Source organism: Haemaphysalis longicornis, unplaced genomic scaffold (assembly GCF_048455015.1).
Source record: "Haemaphysalis longicornis isolate Haplotype H1 unplaced genomic scaffold, Haemaphysalis longicornis Haplotype H1 scaffold_9, whole genome shotgun sequence".
Lineage (NCBI taxonomy): Eukaryota > Metazoa > Arthropoda > Arachnida > Ixodida > Ixodidae > Haemaphysalis > Haemaphysalis longicornis.
In genome coordinates, this window is record NW_027526460.1 from 89988547 (window position 1) to 90003881 (window position 15335).

General features: G+C 45.0%; 1 protein-coding gene and 1 long non-coding RNA gene across 2 annotated transcripts in view; one reads left to right on the plus strand and one right to left on the minus strand.

The window, feature by feature from the left end:
* The window catches only part of LOC144152905 (glutamate receptor ionotropic, kainate 2-like), a 397026-nt gene that overhangs the window by 44219 nt on the left and 337472 nt on the right, over window positions 1-15335 (minus strand). The window lies entirely within an intron of this gene.
* On the plus strand, window positions 5686-8008 carry LOC144152906 (uncharacterized). The gene is made up of 2 exons (XR_013319248.1): window positions 5686-5744; window positions 7740-8008. It is a non-coding gene; the product is annotated as an uncharacterized LOC144152906 (long non-coding RNA).

A 15335-nucleotide genomic window follows, 5' to 3' on the forward strand; every position in this document is an offset into this window, starting at 1 on the left:
ACGGGCTCATTGCGAGTTTTCGTTGTCGCTACAACTATTTTGCTCGTGGTTCCTCTTGAAGAGAACAGAAAAAACGGTACGTTTAAAAATGAACAAAATGTCCATTGCAGCTGTTCATTGCAAAATGTTCATTGCGTGTTCATTGCAGCGTGGAATGGTTACGAGGGTTTATATAATATATTGTGTATTATCTTTTCACTACCGCATTTGCGTCGGTGGGTGTGGGAAGTCAGCTACGTCCGCGTTCATACCACTTATTTTGAACAACTAACCTTTGTTCACGTCACAACTCAGTAGCGGCATATCAGCCCTCAGTAACTTAGTGTGCCTGCCGTGCGTTAAGCTTTGTTCTATAATAGGCTGGACAAGTACCTCTTCGGCAACCACGATATGGTGGAATTGGGAATAATAGAAGCAGGGCGACTTGGCAGCACTGGCTTAATGCTTTATTCGGCGCATCGTCTGGCATCACTACGAAGTACAAGAAGACACTCTAAATGAGCTGCCGGCTTTTGTAGCACACGTATAAGTGTGACATCGCTGGCACGCATAGAGGCGGCATAGTAGCCACATGCACTAATCTTTGCCACTCGCTCAATGCCGAACACCGCATTACGCTGAGAAATGGGATGCAACATCTCATATTTTCAGAACCTAAATATACAGCAGATTGAAGGCGTTTCGTATGGCCCCAGATAATATTCCTCTTAAAAAGTTTGTCTGAGTAGGCCTTTTAACTGTTCTGATGGTATGAAGCACGAACACACGTACATGCCAACGGGCGTATTTTTTGCGCAGCCGTCGACACGTGATATGCTAGGAGAAAAATTGGTAAGCAGTCACTGCGGAATGGGCTCCTGCCGGATATAACATATGGGACATCCTGACGCAACACGTCGACGGGCCATCATTTCTTGTCAAATTTTTGTATGCGTCCTTGTAGGTAGAAGTGCTATTGTAGATTTTGTTTTGGCTAACATTCACCTGATTGCCCACTCGCTACGAGGACTTCGTTTGATCAAAGGGGTCGGTTTTCGGGGGTAGGTACATACGCTGTGCTGTTGAAGAATTTCTGGTTGGTGTAGTTTCAGTTTTTTCCAGCTCTGCTTTATTTTGTAGGCGTTTGCTATGTACAGAGTCAACACCCTTGTCTATAACAAAGGTTTTGTACTTAAAGCCTGATCTCGCCTCGGCCGAAAAACATTTGAAGAAAACTATTACGTCATTCTGAAGTCTAGACCATTTATTTCAACCTCAACGTTTTTTGTGACAAGTTTGAGTCCACAGTTTTGAGATGTAACCAAATGAAGTTGAACTCAGTGTTATAGACAAGGGTGTTGCGCACCGTACTAACGCAATTGCACTAAAGACTCGACTGCCTGAAGTTTCGAATCAGAATTGTACGGTTATTTGCCAAAAAAACGTTTACGAAGCTACAGGACAAAACTTAATGGCGGGTGGTTCGCTCGTTTTCCCAAATCCGGAATTTTCTCCGTCATTGGATGACCACTGCTGTGAGGCTGTCAGAAATATTTATTCCAGACACTGTGGTCCGTTGTGTCGTACCGAGGTCCTAGCACCCGGCTGTGGTTACCAACAAAGACAGCAAGTCCCCGGAAGCACACCTTCACTGGAAGTCCCTTCACACACGTCTGACCCTTGCGAAGTCCAGTGGCGCACTGCCCGAGTACCTTCACTCATTACACCGTGCTTGCACTGCGCGCGCCCCTGATCCCTTCCACGCTGTAATTTCTATGCAAATCAAATAAATTCAAATGAAATATTTTATTTCGACATAATTACATATTCTCACGAGTCAAGGCAAAACGAGATCCGAACATCTCATGACGGTGTCAATGCCTCGCGTTTACACATAAAGCGACAGTGAATAAATGTATTGAAATCAACACGATTCATTCAATCCTAGCAACAGTAGTAAAGAATACACGGACATATTTTTTCATTTATTGCATCCTTAAAGGCCCGAGGGCATTACATTAGGGGGTGTACAATTCAATATGATATTCAATATGAACAAATTACTATAAACAATACAGTTCTAAATACGCATATGGTAGTTTGGTCAAGAAGGACAACAAAAACACAACAATACAATTCAATAAGGACAACAAAAAAGACAACAATACAATTCAATATGAACAAATTATTATAAACAATACAGTTCTAAATACGCATATGGTAGTTTGGTCAAGAAGGACAACAAAAACGAATCAAGCAACAAACAAAAGAAACGCTTTGACTGGGAATTAGAGTACAAACAACTTCGCAAAAAAAAATTATACATACAGTACGCTGGTAGGATATATCTGCAGCCACGGGTTATTGGGTGGAATCAAAGTGAGATTCCAATTTTGCGCGGAATGATGTGCGGTCAGGTTTGGCAACAATGTTGTCGGGGAGGTGATTCCAAAGTGTAATTGCTTGGGGGAAAAATGAGTCGTTCATTGCGGATGTACGGCCGTTGATTCGTGCAATAGGGTTAGAATGGTTAATGCGAGAAGAAGTTCTGTTAGGAGGCTGTAAAAGTTCGTGTCTTGATTTCGGGTGGAAAAAGAAACTGTGCAGGAGGCATAGGCGTGAGATTAGGCGGCGGGACGCGAGAGATGGCAGTTCGATTGATTGTTTTAGGGCGGTGACGCTGATATCTCTGGAGAACTGTGAAGTTATAAAGCGGGCTGTGCGGTTTTGGACTGATTCTAGTTTGTTAGTGAGATATGCCTGGGATGGATTCCAAATGGACGATGCGTATTCGAGCTTTGGGCGTACGTATGTTAAGTATGCTAGTTTTTTAACGTCAGGAGATGCAGATTTTAGATTACGGCGCGGAAAGCCAAGCGTGCGCAGAGCGTCTGAGCAGATGGACTGCACGTGCGGGGCAAATGAAAGAGATGGGTACATGTGCACACCGAGATACTTGTATGAGGAAGCCGAATCGAGAGGAAGCGAATTGATAAAGTAGGTATGATGAACAGTGGCGCGCTTACGGGAAAATGACATCGATTTGCATTTGGTTAGGTTTAACGGCATTGATGAGTCTTGGCACCATAGCGCAACTGTGTCGAGGTCTTGTTGTAGTTTAGTACTGTTTTCAATGCTGTGAATGGGGGAGTATATGACACAGTCGTCTGCAAATAGTCTTAGTTTTGTTTGAAGATTTGTTGGCAGGTCGTTTATAAATATTAAAAATAGAAGTGGTGATAAGACTGCGCCCTGAGCGACGCCTGATGATACGTTAGTTAAACAGGAGTTATGATTATTGGCAGAGGTGAATTGTTTACGGTTAGAGAGGAAATGTTCAACCCAGGAGACAATATTCGGTGCAATGCCAAGTGAATGAATTTTGCTAAGTAATATATTATGTGGTACGCGATCAAAAGCTTTGGAAAAATCAAGGAATATGGCATCAATCTGAAGGTTATCATCCATGCTTTTTAGTAGGTCGTGGGTAAACTCGGCCAATTGGGTCTCGCATGAGAAGTGCTTTCGGAAACCGTGCTGGTGGTTATAGAAGAAATTTATTGATTCAAGGTGAGTCGCGATGTGAGAAGATATAATGTGTTACAGTAATTTAGAAGGAATGCTAGTCAGGGAAATCGGGCGGTAGTTTGCTGGATTAGTTCGCTCACCTGTTTTAAAGATCGCTACTATTCGGCCTATCTTCCAATCGTCTGGAATTTCGCTTGTTTCAATGAACTGCATGAAGATGAGGCAAAGAATCTCACTAACCACTGTGACGGTGTTAACTAAAAGTTTGGGGGTTATTTGGTCACATCCTGGCGCTGAAGATATCTTAAGGCCAGTGATTAGTTTAACGATTCCTTCAGGGTTAAATGCTATTTCGGGGGATACAGCACCAGGGGAACGGGTAGGTAGTTGTGTGGACTGTGCAATGTTAGCCGTAAACCTCTTGGTACATGAAAAATACAGGTAATTTGGGGCAATAAACAGAAAAAATAAATCACACCATCAGTAGTAGCAATAACACTTCAGTACGTTAGATCAAAGGCATTCGGATTATTATAGATTAGCAGTTGTTTATTTGCCCTTTTGAAATGATAATCTGTCCATGGAATGGTACACACACTATGCAAGTTGGCACAGGTTGTAGGGGTTACTTCTCATTGTAATTATTCTGAAACAATTTCTCTCAGTCGTCAGTGACCATTTGCTGTACGCCCAGATGCCAAAAGAAGCTACAATGGCGAATTTGTGGCAGTCTTCACACCACTAGCATTTTACAGACGGACAATATACATTCACTATGTAGACCCTTTGTCAAAATTTCATCGGCCAATCCTGAGCCTTCTCATCCACGAAGAATTCAAAGAATCAGCTTTACCAAAATATTTTAAGGCAGTAAGAAATAAAGGTGTTTTCTCTAGCTTCCCTGCATAAAAATTTTCAGCCTCGCTCTGGACATAAGCTTGTACAGTTAATTTTTTGCAACCTGCGCGTTTCCGGCTCGGCCCACAAAATTTTGACGAAGGCTGTACAGCTTGATTTGCACAAACCCACTCGGCAATGAGAACGAAGGGTGGACGGAATAGATACGTTACGACGGAGAAGGTTGATGATCGTGTGTGACAGGAAAAGACGTCAATTTTTTTTATTTATTGATTTTTTGAAGTAGTTGAGTGCACTTCGGTTGATCTCTTCGATATCTTCCCCGTGAGTGCCGTGTGATTGAAGACTGCCCCAGTCAAGTTAGGGCCAGTGAAAAACAGAACAGAGCCAGTGAAAAAAAATGGATGCCTTAATTATATGAGTGAATCCCACGGGCTTTTCTGCTTTTGTTGAGATAAATATCTTACAGTGTAGCACGGGATACCACGATTGATTACGGGGGTCATTGCGGGACGCAAAAGAAAGTTCGTTACAGGATGATGGATGCGATGAAGTGTCAAATGGGGAAGCTTTCAGCCTGATGGCGTTGCCACAGGACCTTTGAGCAGTCAGGCGTGTGCACTAGATTTCTTCTGTTTGTTTTTTTTTTTTTTTTTTAGTGTGGAAGGGGGACATGAATGTATGATTCTCAGACTTTTACGCTACCTTCAAAAGTATCAGAAAGCATGTTTATCACGGATCATTATCTTTACGTTGAAACTTTTGCCTAAGCAGCCTATTTTTAGGTATTCGCAGTAGTTTTCAAAAGGTCGCTCACTCTATTTTGTGAACGCTTGAGTCGGACCTTTTCCGCAGCTCGTTTACTCATCTTTTGTGGAGTGCTAAAACCGCCCGTGCGACCCAAAAGTTGCATTATTCCAAGATTCCTTCACCCGAAACATCCGTGATCTAGTGGCGCTGCAGAACGCTAGTTTTGGCGGGCAGCGTTAAGGGTCCCGTGTCGCACGACAGCTGGCCCCATCGGCGGCGTTGACCGTGAGCAGAAAATGAGCGTAAGCGAAGAAATCCCGTAGTACCACCTTGCGGCGCCAACTGCTCTCCCCGGGAACGTACACTCTTAGCCAAAATGGGAGAAAATAAGACTAACTGCAGCAATTACGCCTCGCGAGGAACATTTAGTCCCCAAAAGACCAAACGCGCCAAGATTAGGGCCGTGTGCAAAATGAAGGGACCAAGCGTTGGTCCCTAGACGCGAATGGGACCAACGGAAAGACTAACAGCGCCCTTTGCTCCCGCAACGTTGCTGTTGCTCCCCCTTGCGGGGGCCCTCCGATTTGTTTCTACTTGTTCGGCGGCCAGCGGGGACGGACGTGCGAAAGGTGAGCTGCGGCGGCGACCGCTTTTCCCCATTCGCCCTTTTTTTGAAGTTCGTGAGCTTGCATCGTAGCATCAGAGTGCCAGCTATTTTTTTAAAACCAACGCCAGTCGATTCGCTGTGCGTTACTGCCGACGGCGACCTAATTTTTATTTGTGTCGGTCAATATTTACCCAATTTTTTGCTTAACCCTAAAATAGTAAAAATGCGATTTCTCTTTAAACAAGTGGCCCAATCGCATAAATAACCGTCCCAGCAGGAGCAGCGTACAAAAAGGAAGCTAACCGCTAACTTCTTTTCTGTTGAAATTGCAGTTTTAATACATTTATAGCCAGAAATGTCAAAGCGTGGTTAACACGTGGCCGAGAATCTTGAAGGGCTCTAACTTTTTAGGCAAACATATGAACACTAAAATAACAACATGGTGCTGTTAGGACACAAGAATTACTCGCAGACATATTAAATTTTAAATGAAAGCGTGATATTTTAAGCAGTAAAATTACAAGAAGTCTGGCACAACGCCGGAACTGCAACGGACGCGTACACTCTGAGGCTGAGTAGGGCAAAAATAGTTGCACCCTCGTAACCGCAACTACGGCCAGAATAAAACTAGACAAAAACGGTTAAAATCTGATGTAAATTGGCTGAGTAAGGCATTTTTTTCCATAATTTGCGGAGCCCGAACTTGTAATCTGCCGGACCACAGCAGAACGGCAAAATGAAGTCTTCCTCGAAGGCGCGGTCTGACCGCCGTAATAAAAATCCTCTAACAAAATCGTAGAATCTTTATGTATCTCACGGCAAGTTTTTTTTTTTTTTTTTTTTTGAGAATACAGTGTCATCTAATGGCCCCTTTTCCAGTACCGCCCCTCCTTGTGGCCGCCACAGCGAACCTAACTGGCAGTAACGCGCCCCCCCAAAATTGTTTGGCTTTCGGGGAACTCGTTCACGAAACATTCTCGTCCTGCAGTCCTTCCCGCACCCACCCGTCACCCGTGCCTTTCACATGAATTTCACAGTAGCAGGCGCACGCTCGCGTGACTCATCTAACGTAGCCGAAAGCTTCCTTCACTTTTTTTCATTTTCGTTGCTCCCTCACTGGTAGTCAAGCGCTCGCAGCGTGGTCAGCCTCAAACATTTTTGCCCCTTTTCTTTGAAAGCCTTTTTTTGTGTGCACGTACGAATTCACTGTGAACTGTCCGCAAAGAGGAAATAAAAACGTGCAGCCATAGCCACTCCCCATGCAGAAAGCTGAGAGGACGCCGTTTTGTTTGTTTCGCCCGAGGCTATTTCTTAAACATTGTTAAATTTACTAAACATTGAGAAAATTTGGCTCTTAATACATTTTCGAAATAAAAACGCATTCTTCGACACCGACATCACAGCCAGAAATCAATAATGACCTTGTTCTATACAAACCCGCACCATCAGCGCAGGAAAGCAGGTTTTCTTCCAATAAATAAATATTCCTTCCTGTTTTCTTTTTATTTTTGATTGCCGTCAAACCATTTTGATTTAGAGCTGGTGCTGACAGGAAGCGTCTCTTTCCCTACATGTCTTGTGAAAGAGAGGGAAGAGGCCCTTGTTTCGTGCTACGTAACCCTCTGAGAATGATAGCGAACCTGCATGCGAGAAATGAGCAATCTTTCTATTTTCTGTTGCCCTTATACAGTGGTTCAATGCGTTGAGTGAGGGAGCATGAGTCCCCAGGTTCTATTGCTGGTTTGAGTGGCGTCTTTTCTGCTGGAGTCGGAAAAACAACAATGTCTGAGTTTCGCTTGTTAACTACCGTGGCCATGGTCTTAATCCGTAGTCTTATACTCAGTGCAATTCACAGGCCACATTTGGCTGCACTACATAAAGCGTTGATTTTGCTTCTTTTTGCTTTTTGAGGTACTTTTTACGGATGCTTGTTAGGGCTGCTGGAAACTGCGTTTTTCTCAATTTTGCGTCCTACCATGATTAACACTTGTTTTGTTGCCCTATTTATTTCCTGCAGGAGCGTGACGACATACGCCCATTGCCGACAGCGTCACGGAGGATGGCTGTCTCCTCTCAACGGACAAGTACCTCAAGACAAGTGGAGCACGCTTGCGCCAAGGACAGCAGCCATGTATACCCGGAATAGCCCAATACTGGGCGCATCGCCTCAATAAGGTGTGCCGTACAGGCCTTCGAAATAGAGACTCCAACGTCAAGAGTAGAGTACGGTTTACTTTTGTTGTGTATGTTGCTCACACAGTGTTGCAATAAAAAGCTTGAAAGTAACATTTTCTTTGTCGTGAGTACTTTGTCGTGAACAAGTGGACAAGAAATACTGCTTCTGGTCTCTTGTGTTTACTCCTGTCTTCTGAATTGTCGGTCTAATGGAACGACAGTCACTCATGGAGTACTTGCACGAGCCAGCACATCGTCTTTTAGTATGCACGGTTAATCCAGAGGGGAGCATTTGCAGGGATGAACATTTAGTCTTGAAAGCATCAATTGGTCTAGGGAGAGTAATGGGAAAGATTAACGATTGATACTCAGAGGACCAACGGTTGGTCTCCAGTCGACTAACAGGGGTGACTAACAGTTGATCTGCAAGGGACCAACAGTTAGTCTTTATGGCGGACCAACAGTTGAACCATCAAGGGACTAAGTGTAGAGGGACTAACAGTTGGTACCCTTGCCGTTAGTCCCAAAAAGGACTAATTCTAGTGGCAACGCAGTTAGTCCCCAAAAGGACTAACGCCGATGCCCCGTTAATCCTTTTTGGCTAAGAGTGTAAGCCGCCGGTCGCAACAAATGGCGTGTTGGTGGGAGCATAAAGTTCGCGCCGCCCGCGAGCGCCGCACAAGTAGAGGAGTGTGTGTCACGGCAATTACGTCATTGTGTGACTCAATAATATGACAAGCGAATGATAATGCAGTGCGAACGGGGAACGATAGCGCTATCGCGTTGCACGTTCCTTCATTGTTTATTTCATGACGTGTGTGGATGTTCAGGAATGTCTAAAAATTCCCACACGTCCATGGATTGCTGCATGTCCAAGGACGGGTTTTTTACAACGGCAGCTTCAAGTCCTCTGACTCAGAAAACTTGATGCCATACAGCCCCTTTCATGGTTACAGAGGATTAGAAGGTGCGTCAAAGGAAATCCTGACGTCCGAACCTTGGAGTTCGTGTTAGCCCTATCGTCACCAGGTCGTAAGACGAGAAACAGAGCTCGTAACAACAGGGAGTGAAGACGAAAGCGCGTATACATTAGGTGGTCTTGATTGTGCGTGTGGTTCCCGATTGAGCCTGACATCACATTACACGTTAGCGCCATCGTAGCCGAGCTATTTGTTGTGTGAAACGAGAGCGTTAACTCATTACGGGTTAGAAGCTATTAGAAGGAACCATTCTGAGAAAGCGAAAAGGAGGAGGAGAAGTAAATAAAATGTGCTTATTGTACGTAACTACGCGCATGTCCACACAGGAGGAAAAAAAACAGTTCACTTCATTAGAGACGTACGAAGGTTAGACTAAATGAAGCAATTTTGGTCGCAGTGCTAATGCGCGCCATCTTGGGACACACTATTTACTCCCACATAAAGCATCACTAGCCATTTATACTTGTTTTCTGGGATGGACGCACAAACCTTCTCACAGTACTTCTTTTGTTGTTTCACCCGCCGCGGTGTCTCAGTGGCTAAGGCGTTGCGCTGCTGAGCACGAGGTCGCGCGTTGGATTCCCGGCCGCGGCGGACGCTTTTTTGATGGAGGCGAAAAGTAAAAACGCCCGTGTGTGCGAGGTTTCGGCACACGTTGAATATCCCCACGCGGTCAAAAATTAATCCGGAGCCCTCCACCACGGCGCGCCTCATCTCCTGCGTTGCGTCGGCGCGTAAAACCCTGCAATCAAATCTTTTGTTGTTTACTGTGCCCTCAAGGCCCGGGTAGGGCGTTACAGATTGGAGTGGGTGTGATGAATGCAACTAAGGTACAGGAGAAACAAATGTAACAACAGAATGAAGGATTACACGACTGAAAAAGCAATACGCGCGCATAAGAATACAGAGCACCATGGTGTCAAAAGAAAACAAAAGGACAACAAAAAAAGAAAGGTAGGACGCTAATTGCAACGGCACAAAAAACAGACACGCACATGCGCAGAATTGTACAATTCAAAGGCGATATTCAATAAACTAACAATAAAAAAAAGAAATTTTTATATAGTGTAGCGAGCGATGCGGACTACTACGGACGCCTAGAACGGGTGACATCGTGAGTTAAAGAAATGCTCGGCATTTAAAACATCCCCCTCGAGAGGGGCACGATCAAATGCAGAGCATTTCCGGGGGCGCACAACGTTAAGTAGTTTGCGTTACGTTAATGTTGTTGCACTTGTTGCTGTTGGTTGTTGTATTGTAATTAAATGAGGAGACGTAATTACGTGGTCACGTGACATCATTTATTAGCAGGTGGGTATGATTATTGTGGCGCAGTGGGAAGAGCACCATGTACCTCGCGTTCCGCCCACAGGTAGTGAATGCGTTGTATCAGCAGCTTCTTGACGTAGTTTGAATGAGTCAAGGATATAAGGCGCGTTCGTAGCCCTCCATTCTGTGTCGGCTTTGTGGCGCAGTGGGTAGAGCACCATGTACCTTGCGTTCCGCCCGCAGGGTCGTGGGATCGAAACCAGGCGCCGGTAAGTATTATTTTTTTATATAGTGTAGGGGTAGGGGTGCGGACTACGACGGACAACTAGAACGGGTGACATTGTGAGTTAAAGAAATGCTCTGCATTTAATACACGGTCGCGTATTACAACGAATAGCGTATTCAGGCGTCGACACATATTTTAACGGCACTAAAAAACACACTAAACAGCCAGAACAACAATAAACAGCCAAAACGACATGGTCAATGTACACAAAGGTGTAGAATATGGTTGAAGGTGTTTACACAGAGAAGTTGGCGGATAAGGCTGATTTAAACAATTTATTATCAGGTATGGACACTAGCTGTTCGGGAAGGTAGTTCCAATCTCTTATCGTGCGAGGGAAAAATGTGTGATGCAAGGTGTTGGTGTCGCATGCGAATGGTCTGATCTTGTGGTGATGATCAAGGCGTCGGGAAATGTAGGAAGGACTAGACAGGAAGGTATCGCGTAAAGTGGGATGATAGGATATTTTATGAAGCAAACATAAGCGCATTAGTTGGCGGCGTAGCGACAGATGTGGTAATAGTAATGTAGATTTCATATTTCAAACGCTTGCAGTACGGTGATAATTACTTAAAATGGAACGCGCCGAGCGATTTTGTACCGCTTCAACTGCGGTTGTTAGTCAATTAATACCGGTGTCCCAGAAAGCGGCAGCGTACTCTAACTTTGGTACAATTAATGTTTTGTAAAGGAGTAGTTTTAACGATGAGGGTATATTGCGAAAGTTTATTCTTAGATAGCCAAGTGTTCGGTTTGCGTTAGCAGTTGTGTACTTAGTATGCGGTTCCCAAGAAAGGTTGCTTGATATATAAATGTCCAAATATTTAAATAATTTCACTGAATGCAATAGGGTATTTTAAATACAGTAATTAAAATTAGGAGAGCTCTTCCGCGATACGTGCATTACTTTGCATTTATTAATGTTGAGCCTTACTTCAATGACGTACTTCCCTACTTCAATGACGTACAAAGCAGCACGTCGCGAACCTTAATGATCGCAGACGCATTGGCTAACCCTAACCGGTGGAGACATTCTACGAAAAGACGAAATCTAAGCCGCCACGGACAATCGTCCCATGAGACGACGACCACGTTTCTTCGGCGTCACATTGCATATGCATCGGATGGCCCGTACAAAACCCGCGCTTTCCCAACCTGACGTCACCGCAACGCTAAGCCCAACCGGAAGGAGTTTCTGCCCCCGGAGACACCTAACTCGCGCCGCAATTATCCCGGCGCTGACTCGCACCGCGCTGCATTTAATGCGGCCGCTCGTGCTTGGAACCGAAAATTACGTCGGGACCCCTCCTTCCCCATCCCTGGCGGATGGCGCGGAAAGCGAAGGCAATTTGACCCGGCTCAGCGCACATGAACGGCTGGCAGCGTGTCGCTGGAACCCAGCTAGGGAGCCCGTCCGGGGATCTTCCCTCGTCGTCCGAAGCCTCGTCTTCCCTCGTAGTCCCTCAACACCGAGTGAAAGGGGCGTGATGACAGCGGGCTCGTGCCTGAACTAGGTCACCTGAACTTGATAGGCAGTTAAGGGGGCTGCCTGCCGCAAAACATTTTACAACACGCGCGCCTGGACGCTGAGTTTGTAATTTCCTTGTTTACCGGGGAGCTCGTGGTGGAAGTGGCGCGGAATCACATTGCGCTCAAAAAATGTTTTAAGCCCTTTTTTTCAGTCTCGCGAGAGATGTATGGGATGTTATTTGCTTGCTAATTAGCCCGTTCGTACTCTTGTTAATGCATGCAATCGATCATTATTGGGCTCATTTCCTTCGGCACGTTCTGATTTGTATGTGTGGAATGTTTTTGGACGCACATAGTATATGGCAGAATTGCCTGATTAGAAGCTTCGGAGAGCTCCCGACCATCATCTTGTCGCCTCCCAATATGCCCATAGACACGGCCCATACACTTTCCCGACCTCCTTCCTTGCCCTGGAGCAACATCGGGAGTCTTCATATTACCAAATATCTAAGACTAATGACTCATGGATATCCCGCCAAGCCAAGCATTCTCGTGGTGTATTCGGTTTCCGAGCAAATCTGTCGAATTATTGCGTGCGTACGTGCCTGCGTGCGCACTCCACTCACTCACTCACTCACTCGCTTACTCACTCGCTCATTCTATCACTCACTCTCTCTTTCGCTCAGTCACTCACTCACTAACTCATTCCCTCCCTCCCTCCCTCCCTCCTTAACTCGCTCACTCACTCGCTCACTCACTCATTGACTCACTCACTCACTCACTCACTCACTCACTCACTCAAACTCACTCGTTCACTTGATCCCTCACTCACTCACTCACTCACTCACTCACTCACTCACTCACTCACTCACTCACTCACTCACTCACTCACTCACTCACTCACTCACTCACTCACTCACTCACTCATTCACTCCTGATTTAGTTTGATACTTACCCTGAAAAGACACTTACTTTCTTGCTTTGAACACCTTTGTATTATCTTAATTCTTCACTGAAATGAGGTGTTAAGAAAACCTGCCAAAATTCCTCACGCCAGTTATTTGTGCCACCTCCTGGAAACCGAAATAAATGCAATGATTCTATTACCCGAGCATCGCAGTTAATACATGTGTCCTTTTCTTATACAGTGCGGTTGAAGGCCGAAGCCTGTGACGGCGCCGAACTTCCGCGAAAGCAAGACGTGCGGTCCTATTTAACACCATTTGTCGATCATTTCGACCATTTGACCATTTTGTCGACCATTTTATCGACAATTTGTCCCTTAGGGCCGTATTCTGAGTTTCCCCTCCACTTCATGTGTTACCTTATCTCGGCTGAGTGGAGGATATAGCAATGCTTTTACGTGAGAAAATCGCTTTCAAGGGGCTCCTCGACTGGAGGCTCGAGGGAAGAAGGAATTTAGAGTAGAAGGGTAAGTCTATCTCAATACGGGGTGATTCGGCATTCAAGGTTGTCCTAGTAGCTTAAACAAAACCGCGATCGTTATGCGTGCGATGGAGTCCTGTGCGACTAAAGCGCTAAGTTGGGCGAGTTGGTCACTGACTACGGAATTCATCGTACTAGCGAACATTAGGACAGGGACAAAGCTAAAGAGGAGACGAAACACACGCTAGACTTGAACTGAACTGATGCCACAGAAACAGGGAACAACCAGCGTGAGTTTCGTCTCGTCTAGCTTGTGTTTTCTCTCCTCTTTAGCTTTGTCCCTGTCTTAATATTCGCTAGTACTATTAATTCCTGAGTCCTGTTCGCCTAAGTTCTCCCAAAAAACGTGTAACAAGACACCTCCAAGATTTCGGTAGGTGTAGTTGGCAGAAAACTACAGAACTCTAGCGGTACCACTTCGATGCGCATTGTACGTCGCTCTTTCCGCAGCAGTGTATTCTTTAGCGTGTTTCCACACGTGTAGCCTCTCACCTGCCTGGTTTCGCATGAGAAGTGAACAACCAACGGAATTTGTGGCGTCTTCCAAGACTAACGTGATAGCGCGTTCTGACTCGCACCTCAAAGGCGCAGCGGTTGCACTGCCGGTAGCGATATGTATACTACCAAAGGTGGGGTCAAAAAACGCTAAACATTGTCACCACAGCAGGATTAAACGAGGAAGAGAAGTGCGACGTGTGGGCTGAAGTACGGAGTAAGGGCATGTACTGTCCCTTACGCTTTATATAAGAATGTAAAATTTATCTGGCCAGTGATGTCAAAATGCGCAAATCAGATTGTGGAATTTCTATGAATCTGGTCTTGGGGAGGCATGAAGTAGGGAATGAGGAGCATTGCGAAGTTACCGAAATGTACCGCGAGGTGGCAGTTCTAGGAATGTAACATAAGCCATGTTTGTTGTGCATCCGAGTGCGTCGGTTCGTCTTAACGCGAACTAAGAAAAAAGTTCCATACGACAGTCTTGTTTATTTGAAATATTCAGTCCAGAATTGGGGGCGGTTGACCTGTTTCGTACGGTTAAAAATTCCCTCTCCCTTCCTTCTATGTTTTTGGACCATTTTGCTTGTCTCCTTTTGATTATGATAGCATGAAGTAGGTTTGATATATTTTGTTGAAGGCAACTTTTTTCACTAAAACTGCGCCCAACGTCCTTCTTAACCACGGATCTGCCGACACAGTGCTCCTTATTTTGTGTGCGACAGGCCCAGAGCGCACTTTCGCCGACCAGCCATGAGCCTGCCTTTAGCGATGTTTTGTTATGTCGATACGTCGTGTACGCTCTGCCCTTCTACCCGCATTTCTTGCTGAATAGCAACGACAAAACGTAAATAAAAAAATCCAATCACCCAGCGAAGCAACACAATCGAAGAAAAGGCAGTCTCCGTTTTTTCTGCTCTGAGCAGAACCCACTAGCCCAATTATCGGTCCTTTGATTCGTAGCATTCTTTGCCGAGTATACCCACAGGCAGGACCGTGTAACGCCCTGCATTCAAACAGAAATACAGATTTGACGGAAGTAATACTTTTAATCGTTATAATAGCGGAGCTGGCGATAATTGGTGCGAAAGAAGTTTGAAAAACAAAATCCAACAAATAGGAAAAACAAATCGTTCCCAAAAAATTCTCTGACAAAATAAAGAATATGAACCTTACACACATCCCCCCGAAACCTAGGAATAAACGAAATAGCCTGTGGAAGACGCTAACAGTACGAATAAAAATAGCCTAAACGGACCAAACCTGCATTACACCTTGCATCTTCGAAGAAAAAAAAACGTAATTAGCGAAGTATAGGGGCTTCACCTCTATACTGACATAAATTTGCATCATTGGCGAAAAGAAAAAAACGGAACAAAAATAATGAAATAATATAACTTGTTTTGCTACTCAGAGACATTTCCGGCTGTAAAGTACTCGCTCTTTACCCAAGCGGCATACGAATACTTCGCGTTAGTAGACAGTTCCCTGA